The 18,536-nt window shown below is 44.0% G+C and overlaps 2 long non-coding RNA genes across 5 annotated transcripts; one reads left to right on the top strand and one right to left on the bottom strand.

Moving 5' to 3' along the window:
* The first annotated feature begins 1,954 nt into the window (after nt 1-1,954).
* LOC125756006 (uncharacterized) lies at nt 1,955-9,112 on the top strand. Its single transcript, XR_007413803.1, has 3 exons — nt 1,955-2,110; nt 5,064-5,172; nt 8,079-9,112. It is a non-coding gene; the product is annotated as an uncharacterized LOC125756006 (long non-coding RNA).
* Nucleotides 5,471-18,536, bottom strand: LOC125755997 (uncharacterized). Of its 4 annotated transcripts, XR_007413774.1 has the most exons (6): nt 13,858-13,922; nt 13,352-13,463; nt 9,720-10,033; nt 7,994-8,264; nt 7,627-7,744; nt 5,471-5,846 (listed from the first exon to the last, which is right to left on the bottom strand). It is a non-coding gene; the product is annotated as an uncharacterized LOC125755997 (long non-coding RNA). The 4 variants fall into 4 exon arrangements; XR_007413779.1 differs by lacking the exons at nt 9,720-10,033; nt 13,858-13,922 and adding an exon at nt 18,470-18,536; XR_007413764.1 differs by lacking the exon at nt 9,720-10,033.

Raw genomic sequence — 18,536 nt, 5'->3', positions numbered from 1 at the left:
TCTTTTATTACATTAACAAGATGGCTTTGGGAATCTCACCTGGAGATGGGGACTGGTTGCCAATGGAGCCAGTCCTGTGATTAGAAGGTTGGAAATTTTGGTCTCACTCCCTAACCTCTGGGGAGAAGTGAGAGGCTAGAGGTTGAATTAATTGCCAATGGCCAATTATTTAATAAACCATGCCTAAGTAATGAGGCCTCTGTAAAAAACTCCAAAGGTCACGGTTCAGAGAACTTCCAGGTTGATAAACACTTTGGAGATTTGGGAAGAGTAGAGCCCCAAGGATGGTATGAAAGCTACACACTCTTTCCCCACAACTTACTTTTTGCCTCTCCTCCATCAGTCTGTTCCTGAGGTATAGCCCCTTCTAATAAACCAGTGATCTCATAGGTATAATGCTTCTCTGAATCCCATGAGCCAGTCTAGAAAATAAATCAAACCCAAGGAGGAATGGAAACCTCTGATTGATAGCCAGTCTGTCAGAAATACTGGTGACAACCTGAACTTGAAACTGGCATCTGAAGTTGGGGTAGGGGTGGGGAGTAGGGATAATTTTATACAACTAAATCCTTAACCTGTGAGATCTGATCCTATATCTAGGTAGATAGTGTCAGAATTGAATTGAGTTGAGTTGAATTCTCACCTGCTGGTAAGAGAATTTCTTGGTGTTCTGTGGAAAACACACACATAGACACACGCACTGGAATTGGGTCCAGGAACCCACAAGGCAAGGACACCTGGGAAATAGAATTCAGCCATGAAGTCTCCAGGGAAAAAAGAGGAACACAGGTTCTGATGAGCCACTAGTAGTCTTGCTGTGAGATTAAACTGTCTAAACTATGAGATTAAATAGTCTAAACTGGGCAGCCCCGGTGGCGCTGCGGTTTGGCGCTGCCTGCAGCCTGGGGTGTGAACCTGGAAACCTGGAATCGAGTCCCACGTCGGGCTCCCTGCATGGGGTCTGCTTCTCCCTCTGCCTGAGTCTCTGTCTCTCTCTCTGTGTGTCTATGAATAGATGAATAAAATCTTTTAAAAGATTATAAATAAATAAAGTCTAAACTGTGAGATTATGGGTAAATGCTGAACCTTATTTCCCACTTGCAGTAAAGATGTTCCATTCTGAACAATGTAGGCTTCAGGAAGAGTTTTGGTTACTACTTTAAAGTTCCAATTTAGGGCTTTTCTGGACAAATAAAAACTGACAAAACTCTTAACTATTGCCATATATTAGGCCCTGGAGTTGGAGAAACCTCATTGGAATCTGGGCCTTGTCACTTAGTAGCTGGTTATCTGGGCAAAATATTAAATTTTCTTAGCCTCAGTAAAATGGGTACAAGAATAGTAGCTATCACATAGAGAGGTCTTATGAGGATGAAATGAGATCATACGGTTTGACTCTGTGTTATAGGGTGATTAATGTGGGACCTGGCACAATGTCTCCCACATTCTCCTGGGAGTTCTACACAAATTGACAGGATTCTCTCATTTCTCTGATTAGCGCAGTGTTACACAAAGTCACTCTCTGCTCAGAACACAAGCACGCATCAACACTTTACATCTCTTGAAAGCATCCAGTCTCAAAAATATCCTCTTGTGGGGGTGGGGAGAGCTTTGGTTAAACTCTGCCTGGGCCGGCTGTATCACATGGGGAGGGTGCATGGTACAAATGAAACTCTGGAGCCCTCGTTCAAAGAGTAGTAATAATTGCAAGGCAACATCAGCAGAGCCTTAAACCCAGCATGAGGCCCTTCCAAGCATGGGTGCTGTGTGACCTGCCCTAAGGCCTGCCCCAAGCTCCACCTCTCACCTCCCCAGAACTGATTAGGAATTTCCCCAGCAATACAGTGGCTGAGTTGGTTAGAAGGGTTGACATCAGCTTCACAGTGTGAGACCATGCTAGTCAGGAACAAGTTCACCGCTTACTTCTGTCACCTTCTTCTGATTCCAGGCGTGCAGGTTCTGAGCAGAGAACTTGACCCCCGTTCCCTTCAAAGTGGCACCAGGCTCCGGCTCCCCAGGGGCCGGGGGGCTCCTCCCCTCTGGCAGCAAGCTTTCCCGACCTGCAGGCCCCAGGGCCCAAGGAGGCGGGGGCCTCCCACCCACCTGCGCAGTAAGTGCAGAGAATGCGCTTCACATTCACCAAGGTCTATTCCAGCCCGCAAGGACACGTCTTCAGGTTTTCCGGAGAATCCAGACATACAGATTTTTTTTTTTTTAATGTGAAATCTCCTAATTCTAAAATATTGACAACTGAATAAAAGTTTAGGAAACCGGGCAGCCTGGGTGGCTCAGCGGTTTAGCACCGCCTTCAGCCCAGGGCGTGATCCTGGGAACCCGGGATCGAGTCCCACGTCGGGCTCCCTGCATGGAGCCTGCTGCTCCCTCTGCCTGTGTCTCTGCCTGTGTGTGTGTGTGTGTGTGTGTGTGTGTGTGTGTGTCTATGAATAAATAGTCTTTAAAAAAATATATTAAAAAGTTTAGGAAACCGGCAGGTAGAACAGAAGACATCTATGAGCCTGAAACTTCTGGTCCCCGAGTTCTTCTGGTCCAAGGACCCTATCCGCGGACCCTAACCACCTCGGAGACACTTCCGGTCACCTGCCCACACCCCTGCCCACACCCTGCCCCCGTCAGGCACACTGGCGTCCCCCCCTGCCGCTGGTCTTACCTGTGCACTGAGCGTCTTACGATGGCCGGGTGCCCCCCCCGCCCCCCGCCACCCCGGGGAGCAGAGGAGGCCGCGGGGTGCTGCGGCATCCTTGCTTGGCAGGTGAGTCTGGGGAGCCTGGGAAAGGAAGAAGGGGGGAAGGTGGAGCCCGCGGTGCCCTAACAGCCCCCGGGGAAGCCGGCCTGGATGAGGCCTGCTGGCCTGGGCAGTGGGGGGACCGTGGTAAGAAGGGGTAGCGCAGGGGACAAGAGCATGAGAGAGAGGATGAGAAAACCTGGACCCATTGTGCAGAGAGGCCTCAGCGGAGAGACAGCACAGGACAAGCCGCACTTCAGGGCTTCCCCAAGGCCATCTGTGGGTGTCCGGGCCACATCAGAGACCTGGTCACTAGAAGAGCCTTTGGCTCCAGGTAGATGGATTGCGCCCCTGGAGAACAGTGTTCCCTCCCAGACGTTCCCTACCCACGATCAAGATCAAGAATGGGACTCCTGAAAAAAAAAAAAAAAGAATGGGACTCCTGATTGGGAGCCAGTGTTGCTAGCTGCTGGCTGGGGGCCCCCAGCCTCTTGCCCAGGGTAAGAGGCTTGGAACACTCTCCTACCTGGCAGCCCCAGGAGGAGCAAACACTTTAGAATGTGTTCATTCTTTCACTGTGGGTTTCTGTTTGATTAATTTCTCATTCCCAGGAAGTGCCCATGGGAGTTTCAATAACACAATAGCTCTTGTTGAGGTGTGGGAAGAATGGAATGGGGGTGACAAGTTTGTAAGACACCTGATTGACACCAGGAATAGGAAAAGGCGGCTGGCACCATTGTGTCCCAGAGGTATGCTGTGCCACTAAGAGCCTGTTGAGCAGGCCAGCCTGGGGAGACCGGGGAAGAAAGGGCAGGAGCTAGAGGGCAAGCTGACCCTGCCCTGTGGGCTCAGGCTGGGGGCTTTCTAACCCAGACCAGGGGGTGTCAGACATTAGAAGAGAGAGGTCAGGGCCGTGTCTAAGACCTGGAGTTGAACATGAGCCTCAGAGAACATCTGAGCTTCCAAGGAGGACTGAAAGAACTAGAATCTTCTGTGGCCCCTTAGACCCTAAGGGCTTAGATAAGATACCAGCACTGCTTCAGACTGCCTAAGGCCACTCTCAACAGATACTTAGCCAAGTTTCACCTGCTACGGGAGCATTAGTAAACTAAAATCCTAAGTGATTTGAGGTGAGCAGAAACAGGTGTTTTATGTACCCTTATACTGGAATTATTGATCACTTTCCCAAAAATTTATTCATGCAATACGTGGAGCCAAGTGAAAATTTGGCAACTATGGCATTTTGCAGATTCACTCAAAGTAAATGAGGTACATTTTCTTGCCTAAATTACCCCGTCTGGTTTGAACACTGAATACATTAACCATACAGATTTTAGCTTTCATTTCTCTCTAAATCATATAGATACATGGCAAATGTTTAAATTAGAGATGGCTTGTGTTAGCAAACATTTTATAGGAGATGTGCATACGCTTAAAGTAATTGTTTCAATTTTTGTCTTTCTAGAGTCATAGGGTTAATCCTTCCAGAATTTCGGGCATTGTTTTCCATACTCCTTGCCTCTAAAGCAATGCAGAATTTCCACTGATTAACTAAATGCTTCAAATACACTATTTAGAACTGTAAAAATCCATGTTATAATCATGCCAGTGTGTGAGAGTGTAGAGAAAGAAGAAGCTAGAGAAAGGAAAAAAAGAGGAGAGGGGGAAGGTGCAGGGTCTCAGGCAGGTGATGCAAACTTCCCTGGCCAGCCAGGGAAAACAGATGGCAGTGGGCCTGGCACCTTTTCCAAGGCCAGAGGGAGGTAGCCCAGGACCTCATTCTAGCTGTGTTTGTCTCCAGGTTATTCAGGAGATACTCTGCTTTGTCAGCATGTAGGGTCTGTCTTGTGTAAATTAGCTTTGGCGGTTTCACCTACTCATTCAGGTAATGGTGTCAAAGAGGTTCCCCACGTGAGGTCATGTGTGTCTGGGGCTAGACACATGGGCTTGTGTGTGTCTGGGGTTCCTTTGGTCTATTGGTCTGTATGTCTGGGGCTACTTTGGTCTATTGATGTTGTGAATGACTCGTGTTTTCTCCACTTCCTACCCCCTTCCTCCCCACTTTCAGCATGTAAGACCTGTCTTGTACAAGTTAGCTTTGGCATTTTCACTTGCTCATTCAGTGACGGTGTGGGATGGTGTGTGTCTGGGGTTACTTTGGTCTCTTGGTCTGTGTGTCTGGGGCTATTTGGTCTGTAGATGTTGTGAATGACTCATGTTCTCCCCCACCTACCCCACCACCTCATTGAAATGCAGACTTCACTGCTTTTGGTGGTTTTGCCTTTGTATGGACTTCTCAGCACATTTTCTCTCCTTCTAGGATTGATGAAGAATGTCTTCTGCAAGGTTCTTCAAAGTCATGACCTCCCCAGCAGAGCAATCAGACATGATAGTAATGTAAGAAGTGTGGAGGTCCAGGTTGACCTGAGGTAGGTGGCAGTAATAATGCACCTGACGGAGGGGGGTGAGGGTGGCTAAGGGGAGGGAGCAAAAGGAGTCTTGGGGTGAAGCAGGTAGGGTGAGCATGCTGTGAAGAAGTTCCAGGGGTCCAGGCACAAGTGAAGCAGGAAACTGAGGCAATCTCTCTATGCTAAGCATTTGAACAAACCATGATGGTTTTTCCTTTATATCATCGATTTTTACTTCTACCATATGAACAGTCATACTCTATATATTGCTAAAAATAGTTAGAACTGAAAACATAAGACTGTAGATTCAGAGAACCAGTAAAATCAAACTGCACATGCCATGTGTATTATTTATTGCTGCACAGCAAATTACCTCAAAACTTAGTGGTTTAAAACAAATATAAGCATTTTTCATCCCACACAGATTGTGTAGGCCAGGATTTGGGGAGCAACTTGGCTGAGCTGATCTAGCTCCAGTCTTTCCTGAATTAAAGTCAAGACATCAACTGAGGTTGCAATCATCTGAAGACTTGGCTAAGAATGGAGCATCAACTTCTAAGAGGGTTCATTCACATTGTTGTCAAGTTGGTGCTAGCTGTTAGCAGGAGGCCTCAATTCATTGCCACATGGAGCTCTCCAAAGGGTTTCTCCAGGTCCTCACAACCTGGAGGCTGGCTTCTCCCAGAGCAAGTGATCTAATAGAGCAAGGTAGAAACCAGAATGTCTTTTATAATATAGCCTTGGAAGTTATACCACATCACACCTTCTATTGTTTAACATGGGATTTCTCTCTTATTTAGTGTGGGAGGGGACAACACAGAAGCATAAATACCAGGCGGCAAGAGCCATTGGAGGCCATCTTGGAGGCTGGCTGCCATACCATGGAAAATACATGCCTATGTAAGAATTCAGTTAACACAAATACATTCTTGGGGGAAAATGATCACCTGAAGTCTTCAGAAAATTTGTTCAAGTTACAATTCCATCCTGCATTTGAATCACAAACACTTGTGGCAGGAGTGACCAAACCATACGATCCTTTCAGCTTCCTGCCTACCTGTGAGAGAAGAGGGCTGAGGCTTCATAAAATACTCAAAGGTGACTGCAGGGAGGAAAAAGGCAGGAATACCATCGTTCTCTTTTGTTTCAATTTGCTGGAACGTATATCACCACGTTTGAAAAAATACCACAAGGATAAAAGACTGCTCTTAATCAACAAATCAAAGCTCAGGAATAATTGAGATCCATTGAAACTCAGTTCCGATATAAAAACCAAAGGAGCAATTTGCTAACATAACACAGATGAGAAGCGATAGCATCAAACTCAGAGAAATGAAAGCAGATAGAGGAATGAAGAAAAAAATGTTCTGATGTTAACAAAGTCACTTACACTCAGTGTGATTGGAAATTCTAAGCTATGGTGGCCAAAGTGAGAAGGAGTAACATTATTACATTCTATTAAGTGGCAATGCATTCAAGGAAAGTTTCAATTAATTGCAACTGACATCTATAACTCAATGATTATGTGCAATGCACTGGTACTCATTACCTATAGAAGAGATCTAAAGACATAAAAAATTTGGTCCCAGTGCTCAGGAGGTTTATACTTTAGAGAGAGAGATAAATACATACACAAATAACTGAACCATGAATGCCCAAAGAAAAGTATAGGCAAGGGATCTGGGGAGTATTGAATGAAGATGATTCAAGGAAAGCTTCCCAGAAGAGGTAGCAAATGAATAAGGCATTGCAGAGTGCACAGGCTATAGATAGGACCACGGGGAAGAGGGAATGGGAAATAGAGTGCTTCTGCTGAAGAGCTTGAACAATGAAACAGAGGTTGGCAAATGCAGGATTGGTTTGCAGGAACAACCTAGACTGTCTCTAGACTAAGAGATTAGAAGTCATCAAGGTGGAGGATTGTCCTTGGTGGGAGAAGAGAGTGAGAGTGTACATTGGGCTTAGAACCTGAAGGGATGATTAATGCCATGAATTTATGCGAAAGCTATGGAAACCAGACTGACAAGATTCAAATCCCAACTCTGTCATTTACCAGTTTGCGTGAACTTGAACAAATTACTTAAACTCTCTGTACCTCAATTTTTCACCTGAAAAAGGGAATGATAATAGTATCTACGTTATAGGTTATGAGATTCAATGACTCCATATATGTAATGTACCACAGCAGTGCCTGGAACAATGGGCCATCATCACCATCATCATCACTATCATTTGTTCTGTGACTGGAAGGTAGGGACCGTGGAATGTTGCAAAAGTAGAATGGAAAGGACTAATGACCTATCAGATGTGAGATTAGGAAGTGAGAGGAGTCCAAACACACAGTTAAATTTATATTCCCAGGTGAACTATAAGGATGAAGATTGTACTGGTCATGCATGATAAACACAGTTAAGCTGAAGAAACAAATTAAAGCCTCCAAATCCAGGCTTAATACAGTAATGAATTATTTCTCACCTGGCAGACATCCCCTACACTGGTTGGTGGGAGGTTTTGCTCCACTGGGTCTCCCAGGGACCTGATGAACACCCACCATCTTGGAGCTCCACCTCTGGAATAGTAGCCTCTTTGGTCACTGTAACAGGGGATAAGATTGGTGTCACTCACAGTCCAGAATTAGTGCATGGCCCCACCTAACTGTGGGTCCACAGGGCTTTCAGGGAATTACATGGATATTCAGTGAGCAGTAAATGCCTTTGCCACAGGATGAATGAATGGGTTTGAACAAGAAAATAATAAACTTGGTTTTGGATGTTGTATTAGTCCGCTAGGGCTGCCATAAGAAAATGCCAATGATTGGATGATTTAAACAATGGAAACTTACTTCTCACAATTGTGGAGGCTCGAAGCCCAAGGTCAAGGTGCCAGTAGCTTTGTTTTCCCCTGAGACCTCTCTCTTTCGTTTACAGATGTCCTCCTTCTTGCTGTGTCCTGGCTTGGTCTTTTTCTTCTGTGCCCATCCTGGTGTCTCTGTGTGTGTCCAAATTTCCTCTTCCTACAGGAACACCAGTCAGGTTGGATTAGAGGCTCACTCAACAGCTTCACTGTGACTTGATCACCTCTTTGAAGGCTCTATCTCCAAGTATAGCCATAGTCTGAAGAATGAGAAGTTGGGGCTTCAACATATGAATGGTTGGGGTTGGGGTTGGGGGGGCTACAATTCAACCCATAACAGGTGTGCTGAGTGTGACCTAACTGAAGCAAGCATCTAACATTTGTCTTAAGAATAAATCATTTTTGTTAGATGTTGGAAAGTTTTACCCTCAGTCAAATCAATCCATTCAACCTAAGAAGCAGTGATTATAAATGTTACTTCTACTTCTGTTCAGTTGTTGACAGAACCAACAAGTTAAATATCCTAACCATGAAACAAAAGGAAAAAATTTGTTACATAAAGAAAGAAAAATCTGACCTGTGGAATAGGCACATGTTATCGAAGAATGGAACTCATTCACAGCTGGGAAATCAGCAATGGATTTAACCTGGCATTCATTAAAGAAATTGAGGCCACACTGATGATTCTAATTAAAATAAAATTAATCTCCATGTCACACAGTAAACACTGACAGAAGGCAACACATCCGCGCTTATTTCCTTGCGGCTTTCATTAACTCATGACTGGAATCTCTAGCAGAGATTTGCCATGTCTGAGTCTACAGGCTGCCCACATTTTAAAGGACAGTTTAAAATTCAATCATGCAAAGTAAGCAAAAAACCAGACAGATGACTGAGTTTCTCTCTGTTCATTCACTTGTTCTGGCACCAGAGAAAAATAGCTGGTAACTAGAATTATAAGAAAAGGTGCCTCGTGAACCTTCAGTGAAACTCAAGTCGGGTAAAATATCCTACTTTAGGAAAACCAGGTAAATAAATACACTGGATATATTGTGAGCTACAATTCTAAAAATACAGTATTAGGCCAGAGTGGTTCATTTGTAGATTTTTGACTGGCTCTTTTTTTTTTTTTTTTTTTTTTTTTTTTTTTTTTTTTTTTATGACTGGCTCTTAAAGATGCTGCAAAATCTCCAACAGTCTCTATCTCTGCCCCTACATTTCAGCCCTGGGCTCTCTGACCCTGTACTTGGTCCATGTACATAGGTTGTCTCCTGTGTTTTGAGAGGAAAATATCTTCCACATTTTAGGTTTCTCAATGCCTCTGCTAAGACTGAATATAGCTGGCCTGTGGGATATCCATATTATTGTAACATTAGGCAAGAGTTTATGTGTTAAATGCTTTCCAACAGTCACTCAGTTAAATCCCCACCCCTTCAAGGGAGCTTGACCAAAATCATCTTTTTCTTCCCCTAACCAGCAAAGTGAAACAGGAAATTAAGACCAGGCTAAGAGCCAGAAAGGCCCTGCTGGACAGTGACTATCTTCTTCGGGTATGCCTTCCTGTGGTATTTGTGAAGAGTGCTCTGTGTTGTAGGTCCAGTATCACCTCCAGACCTCCAACCACCACTAAATGTATATCTATGGTCACGCTTCAGTATGTCATCAACACTTGCTAATGGGGGACCAAGAGCAGTACTGAGCGTCCAAGAACCCACCTCCCAGAAGGTTACAAGTGGATAAGCCATGGCAGGAAGGAGTGGGAATCACATCACAAATACTGGTAGGCTTGGAGAACAAGCAAGAGCCAATTTTGGTAGTTGTAAAAACCTCAGGTCCCACATAGACGACTTCTTTTCTGTTGGTTGAGGATCACCAGACTACATGACTTCTCCTGTCCCCTCTGGTCTCTAGGCAGTCAGTGATGTCTTCCCAAACAATTGGAAGAAGAGACTAAAAGCAGAGCAACAGTCAGGAGGCCATTTGTGGCTGCAACCCAGAGCAGAGGAGATGAGGGCCTGAACTATGCCACCTAAGGGAAAAGAGAAGAGAGGACAGCCTGCAGCTAGGAAGGGGTAGACTTGGGATTTCACATCTGGCTGACCATGGGATGAGAATGAAGATGGAGGAAAAAGAAGGATCAGAGATGACTCCCTCCCAGTCCCAGCCCTCTGTTTTCCAGTCATATCACTGACAAGGCAAGAGGGCAAGATGTTGGTATTGATTTCTATCTCCAGTAGATTATATTGCAAGTTCCTATGGGAAGATTCTTTTCTCTCTTTTTTTTTTTTAAGATTTATTTATTTATTTTAGAGAAAGAAAGAGAGAGCATATGGGGGAGGGGCAGAAGGAGAGGGAGTAAGAAAATCCCAAACAGACTCCATGCTGAGTGCGGAGCCCAACACAGGACTCAATCCCACAACCCTGAGGTCATGACCTGAGCTGAAACCAAGAGTTGGGTGCCCAATCAACTAAGCCAGCCAGGTGCCCCTCCACTGGAAAGATTCTTAAAGGTGAAAAAGTAAATAGACCCTTGGCTCAGAAGTGAAGCTGAAATGGAAATTTCAAGATGGGACTCATACAGACATCCAGTCTGTGAATAGGATCTTGGAGGTCAATACGTGCCTTGTAAGGCACCACCCTGTGATGGCATTCAGAAGTGAGGTCTGTCAGTAAATCTTCAACTGGACCTTTGTTGTTTTTCTAGCTCTGAGCAGATATATTAAGGAGACTTTTCAGTAGTAAGATTACTACTAGGAAGAAACAAAACCCAAGACTGAAGCCAATGTCTAAATATTTTCAATCTATCTTGCTGCCCAAAACATTGTCCCAAGGAATAACTTTGTGTGGTGCTACTGCTTCACCACCTGTATGGGATATCTCTTATTTACCACTCTGAACCCCCTCAACCCCACCTGTCTTTTGTTTCAGCCTCCACTGGGGCATCCACTGACAGCTCCAGTCAGTTCTACCTACACCCAAGGCTCTTACCACCCAAACCAGCACCTCTCTGTGGCTGCAGAGTGGGATGCCTTAGGAACCCACTTGGTGCCCCTCAAATCTCTAATCTGGAAGATGAGAGAGTTAACATCTTACAGGCAAACCCACAGAAGTTGGCGGGCAGTCCTTCCCCTTTCTCCCCCTGATGAGTACTCTCAAGATGCATTTCAGATGGCTCCTCAGGGGTCCCCATGATCTGGGGACCAGTGAACATGGCTGCAGGCAACTAACTCAATAACACAGCCACTCTTCTTTCCTGGGGATCATACTCCCCGGTAAAATCCTCAACAAACCTTCCATTCCTCTTCTGCCTTCTACCTCATTCTGAAAATTGGTTTTTATAACCCAGATCAAATTATTTCCAGCAGAGTAACAAACTGAGAGATATGCAACATGGTTTATTTTAGATTTTATATTCTAAAATTCATGATTCCAGGGGCACCTGGTTGGCACAGTCAGTTGAGTATCTGACTCTTGGTTTTGGCTCAGGTGGTGATCTCAGGGTCGTGAGATTGAGCCCCCATCGGGCTGCACACTTAGTGAAGAATCTGCTTGAGATTCGCTCTCCTTCTCCTTCTCCTTCTGCCCCTCCCCCCTGCTCGAGCTCTCTCTGTCTCTCTCTCTCTCTCAAATAAATAAATCTTAAAAAATAAAATTCATGGTTTCAGAATGTTTATATCAGACAACTAATTCAGTACATTGTGCCGAATAACCCCTTTTATAGAATATTAAGATATCTTCCAGCATTTTCAGTAATTTATTCATCTAATAGTTCATTTGTTGTACATTGCTACAGTAAATATACCCTCCTTCTCTTTCCCTTGTTGTCCTGTTTACAATGACTGTCTATACTTTATTTTTCTCTCTCTGTTAATTTCCTCCTTCCTCCAACTGGTCATACTCAGAGCCAACAGCTTGCACAAAGTCCCTAAATAGGATCCAGGTAATCACATACTTTGAGGGCCCTGGTCAAAACCCATCTGTCAGGCTCCAGCCCCTGGCCCTTTTAGAAAGAAGCAGATTAAGTTAGAAACCCAAGGACCAAGGAGAGCAATTATCAACCAGCTCTGGGCTGGGCACTGACCTGTTCAAGGAAGTAGAAAGGACTTCTGAGCAGAGGGAGACACATCAAGACCCCTTGGTGACAGGAAGTTCACACTCGTTCATTGTACAGATGTTATTGCATACCCACTATGTCCTAGGGGATGCACCACAGACCAAGACAGACAACTTCATGTGTTTGTAGGTTTTATCATCTAGTAAGGCCACATGATGCTGCTTTTCATGGCCAGGGCCTCCAAGAAGGCATAAGACCATAAGGTGATTATTCTAAGAGCTCTTGTAGACTCCAGCATCTCACTCCTTGTCCTTTAGACCAACCTCCACCTGTTGGCCACATCAGTCAGCCCTATCAGAGGCTTCTCAGCCCACTCCCACAGAGGCAGGACTGGCCCAGAGCAATGTCATGGCATAGATCCTGTTTTCGGAGATCCCTTGGTGAGTCCACACTGGGTCTCCTCTCTAGAAAGTATTGTCTGGGGATGAGAGCCTCTGTCACCCAGCAGAAACCTAGGGTCCCAATCTGGGAAACCACCAACTTCTATGTTTTCTGTCCCACCAGTCTGCCCCTGTCCTGTCCCCTGGAATCAGTAACTTCCAGAATTTTTCGTCTAAATCTCGACTCACAGAAAGAAAAATATTTTACATAGTATTAAGGAAACTTCTTACCAATCCAATTACAAACACATTTCAAAGTTATTTTTACAATCTTGCTGTTCAAAAACCACAAGCTATAGTAAGCCATTCAAAGGTGTATTTGTGGTGGGGACATTTTATGGAAAAAGAAAATGGTTATTGTTAGACCAACAACTAGAAGAAAAGGAATGTTTGGATAAAGGTCACTAGATTCTTAACGACACTCCCTGACAGTAACTTGAGTGGATAGGTAACCAGTTTCCTTGAACAAGTCTTAATACTGTTAACTTCAGAAAATCTTCCATGCTTTAAGCTTTATCAGGAATGCTAGTTTCTTCCCAGAAAAAAATCATAGACTCCATCACTTTGGGATCCCGAACAATTTTCTCTTTATAGTTACAACCCAGAAAATTCTTGCATGCATCATTGAAACAGAAGTCTAAAGATAATGATTCTTGCCCTTACCATGCAAAAAGAGTTTGAGTTTTCCTCTTATTTTCAATTTCCTAAAAAAAAAAATTTTTTTTCTTACTTTACAACACACTGGTGGTTCCCAATTTGCAGGATGCAAAATGCTGCTGAGAACTATTCTGCTTGTGAGCCAAAGGGAAAAATAATGCCAGGCACTTACTTTACAATATTGTGATTTACTTACAAGAATGATGGCATTTGAAATCATTGTTGTCCTTGAAATGTGGAAGCCTTCACTTAAATGTTTGATGTTTCCCATTACTTGCCATGGCCAAAATGTCTCCCAGGAAACACATCTGAAATTATATAATAGAAGCCAATATTAAAAGATAAGAAAGTTCACAGCAGCTTTACTTACAATGGCTGAAAACTGGAAATAGCCTAAATGTCCATCAACATTAGAATGATTGGCGTAGGGTAGCTTGGGTGGCTCAGCAGTTTAGTGCCACCTTCAGCCCAGGGCATGATCCTGGAGGCCCGGGATGGAGTCCCATGTCGGGCTCCCTGCATGGAGCCTGCTCGTCCCTCTGCCTGTGTCTCTGCCTCTCTCTCTCTCTCTCTCTGTGTCTCTCAGGAATAAATAAATAAAATCTTAAAAAAAAAAAAAAAGAATGGTTGGTATGGACAGAAGCATTGTGATAAACAAAGGAATACTCCTCATCATTTCAAAAACAAACAGAAAAAACCTACTGGCACCCACAGCCAGGATGACTCTCATAATCATTATGAAAACAAAGTAAACGAGACACGAATGAGAACACACTGTATGATCCTATTTATATGAAGTTACGGAATAGGCAAAAATAAATCAGTGGTGACCTCTGTTTAGAGAGAGGTAAGAACTCAGAAGGGGCATGATGAAATTTTCCAAGTGCTGCAAACATTGGTTTTAATCTGGTAGCAGTTACATGGAGATGAATGTATATAAAATTGTGTGCTTTTATACGTTATATCCCCCCCAAAATTAAAAACACAAGGAATATGCTCTAAAGGAATTCACTTTAAAGGCAACTTTTTAGGAGCAAGTATATGATCAGTCTTAAGTTTCATTAACAGCATCTCATGCTTCATAATGCCATGTACCTTTGCAGCATGCTTTGCCTGTGGTCCCCTCACATAAATATGCATGGCTTATTACTGGCTCATTCCATCCTCACCTTATCTCTGCATGGTGCAAAGAGTCAGGCATTCTCATTCTGATTATATAAATAAATAAACTGAGGTTCAAAGAGATGAAAAGACTTATTCAAATGACACAACTCCTCATGACCAACTAGAACTACACGTTGGTCACCTGAACCCAAATCAAACAATCCTTCCACAACCATCAGCCATGTCTCCTTCATCCAAGAATGCAAGGACCCTAGGAAAGCTTTCATTGTCATCTCCCCCTGATTCTCCCTGGACTCTTACTTAAAGGAATGATTGATGACTGGCAATTATCTGGTAACTACTCTAAAAATGAATAAAGTGAAACCTCATTTAAAGCCCTGAAGGGGAGCTTTAATGCACTTGCCCAGAACCCAACAGGAAGAAACCTACCTTGCATTTCTTACTGAGAAGAAGGGAGAGTTTCTCCTGACCCCGCAACAACCCAGCCAATTAAAACTGCCATAATTCAGCCAGTGAGAAGTCTCCAAAACTCCAAACTCTTGCTCTTCTTCAATGGACTTTTCTTCCAACCAGCGCTTCCTACCTATCTCCTTTCCCCTATAAAGGCAAGTCCCTCTCTTTTGTTCTCCGGACTTCCCTATGGGTCACTACAGTTTGCCAACCTGATCTGCAATTCCTCTGCAATTCCTGAATAAATGCATTTTGCTGAAAAATTAACAGGCTATTTATTCTTAAGGCTGACACTAAATAAAGCTACCACGTGTTACACACATATTATATGCAAGTAATGTGTTTCCCATGGTCATGATTGGTTTACTCCTCTCAACAAACTGATGGGTATATTTATCACCACTTTATAATGGAAGTAACTGAGAGTTACAGAGACTGGATAACCTGCCCAAGGTCACACAGCAGGTCAATGGGAGGACTGGGAGGCCTCAAATAGGGTTCTGCCCAACTTCAAGTTCTGAGTTTAAACAGTAATGCTCCTGCCTCTGTTAGGACACTTCTGCTTCCTCTGCTGAGTTTTAACACGAAGCAATTTTCCTTAAATGCATGCAACTGTATTCCATCTCAAGCCTGTTTATTGACCTCCAGGTCTGCAGCCTATGGATATAACTGTCACCTAGAATAACTCTGGTGTTTGGATCCCAAGAAAAGAAATCTCTCTTGATGCACAACAAAGATATTGATGTGGTTGGAAGCAGCAGAGAACTTGAAAAGTCATCATTCTTGTCAACATTTAAGTAAACCTATTTTTTGTACAAAACTAGAGAAAAATTGTTCTATGTTTCCATAGAGGCAGTACCAACTAAAACGTTAAATGCAAATTTCACCTTCACAAAAGAATATTTATGTTTTAAAAATGGAGCCTACACTTTAGTATTGAGAGTTTTGAGGGGAGACTTTTCTATGTGCTTCTCAAATATTCACCTGGGTCCTGTAGGTCATCCAAATCATGGTGGAGACCTCCCCTCAGTTCTGTATGATTTGTTGGTGAGAAAGAGAGACACTCTTGGCCTTCAGAAGCTGGCCTGACATGCACAGCTAGGCTCTGATGTTCTTCTGTTGGACATAAATAATTTCACAGTACATCGATACCAGAAAAAGCAATTGTGTGACCAGGATGGATCAAGACAAAACAAGACCTCCTTATAATCATTGGAACTCCATTCCAACATAATTTTCTTCCAGTCTGTATCAGGCCCCCTTTGGGCTAGGCTTTCTTTTCTTTTCTTTTTTTTTTTCTTTTAATTTATTTATTCATGAAAGACACAGAGAGAGAGGCAGAGACATAGGCAGAGAGAGAAGCAGGCTCCCCGTGGGGAGCCTAATGCAAGACTCAATCCCAGGACCCCGGGGATCACAACCTGAGCCAAAATCAGGTGCTCAATCACTGAGCCACCCAGGTACCCCAGGCTTTCTCCTCTTATTGAGCCCTGCACTGTCTCATTCTGCACCTTAGTCCTTGCTATTCTCCCCCCCAAGGACATCCCACCAGGTTGATATGACCAAATTCCATCTGCCATGCTTCAAGGCCTAGTTCTCAGGCTTCCTTTCCCTCATGCCTTTCTCATACTGTCCCCGCCAAGATGTATCCTGCCTTCTCTGAGCCTCAAGGCACCAGCTCTGGACCTCCATCTTTCACTTGTCACAACTTGCCCCCATTAGGTAATTCAGTTCACCTGAAGGACTCGGCTTCTCCAAGTCTAATTCCTATATGCTTCCTCCAGAGCAAACAGTGCAGTAACTAGGCATGGTGGAGTATTTAACAAATACTTATTGAACAAGTGGAAGACTGTGAAGTCATTGCATATGAAAAGACACATAGCACTGGAATAACATATCTGTGTTCTCTCTTTACTGTTTCTTCCTTTGTTCTGCTTATTTACTTGTGGTGTCGTCCTTCTAAACTAAAATAGCCTCCATTCCCAAAGCTCCATCTTTAAAGTCCACCTTTTCCAAGAAATCTGTCTCATTCTTCTCTCCATCTTAGTTCCTATAAAATAACAATCTTGGACAAGAACAGATGAAAATACAAGAAATTTAAAAGCCACAGTTCAGGAGGAGGTGGGATTTTACATCATGTCAAGATGCTGTGAACTTTACTAAGAATTGACAAGTGTGTTGAAGACCATGGTGGGATTCATGTCACCTCTAATCTGGTCTTCCCACTGCTGACTATCAGGGTCCTTCTTGAGACCCTAACTCAGTCAGCATGCTGCTATCTCTTTATTAGTTCAGGTGGCTGAGACTCAAGCTGCCTCCTCCCCTGGCAGAGTGACCCTTCTCACCTGTCATTAGGGCTGTTCTCCCCCAGGTGCCTAAGAGTCAAGCATCACCCTGCCACCTCCTCATCATCACCTTTTTTGCTGCCCAGGAAGCAAGCATAGATAGACAGCCTTTCTTTACAAAGTGTTTTCTCAGTGAGAAAACAGGTGCTAGCTAAGCAAACACAGAACAACCACAAAGATTCCAGAAGTTCTTATGGCCATGGTTCCTGATCTCTGGGACATAGCCCTCCACTTCTGAGCTTGAGCTTGGGGCTCACCTCTCCCCTCATCCTCCTCTCTTCCATGAAGGCCCACAAGCCCTTGCCTTCACCACTGCCCCTGTTTCTAAGACAGTAAAGTGGAACAGCCATGACCCCTTCTATCAAGTGGACAATCCTTTGTCCATTTCTACTTAAGAAAAAATAATTAGAAATGACGTCACAGTTGCCAGGTGGGAGAATTCGATTTCTTATTAGAAATAATCACTCAACTGCTACACGCTGGTTACAGGGAAGAGTAGAATCTCCTTCCCTAGGAAGCTTTTTTTTTTTTTTTTTCTTAAGGAGGGGCAGGGGCAGAAGGAGAGAGAATTTTAAGCAGGTTCCACACTCAGTGCAGAGCTCAATGTGGGGCTCAATCTCACAACCCTGAGATCCTAAGTGGAAGTCAAGAGTTGGATGCTTAACTGAGCCACCCTGGCACCCCACCTGGAAGCTTTTTAAATGGGGAGAATTTCATGTCTCTGGAACAATTAGCTATGTCTGCCCAAAGCCAGGGAAATAAAGGAACCAGTTGTGCAGAGTCCTCCTACTTCTTAGCAGCCACCTTTTATTTTGACAGTTTTCTCTTATTTATTTGAATAACCATTCCATCCAGCCCAACAAAGTGTCTCCTCCATCACTGATTTGTCATAACACACGTCAAAGCAGTTGGGAATATCCCAACAGAAACACCTTTAGGAAACCAAGAGTCACAAAGCAACGGATTCACTCTGTCAGAGAGGCCAGTGGGTGGGCTGGCAGTTACTAAGGAAGCTGTTTTTACCTGGATGGGTTCCCAGGGAATTGGGCAGAATGGCTCAAAAGGGGGGAGACTCTGCCCCCAAGAAGGGGAGGATCATTCAATCACTCAAACATGGACGAAATGTTCAACTCCCCACCAGGCTGAAAGAACGGAGGAGTTCTGTACCCAGAGAATCAGTCTTCTTCCTGGTGAGCAAACATTTTGGCATTGTTCTAGAGAAATCCGTTATAGGAACAATAAATTTTAAAAGGGAAGAGAGCTTCTGTAGCACAAGAGCTCATACAGCCGTGGCTTGAATCCGGCTCCAGCACTACTTTACAACTCGTCCCAGTTATAAAACCTCAGGAAGCTTCATTATCCCAGTTTATAAATAAGAATAAAATAGTACCCACCTGACAGCATTGTCATGAGGTTTTAAGGCAAGGAATCCATGCGAAGTACTTAGCCCAGAGTTGCCTG

Source organism: Canis lupus, chromosome 1 (genome assembly GCF_003254725.2).
Source record: "Canis lupus dingo isolate Sandy chromosome 1, ASM325472v2, whole genome shotgun sequence".
In the NCBI taxonomy this organism is placed as follows: Eukaryota; Metazoa; Chordata; class Mammalia; order Carnivora; family Canidae; genus Canis; species Canis lupus.
Note: the sequence above shows the minus strand (reverse complement) of the source record. Positions and strands in the feature narration are given on the sequence as shown.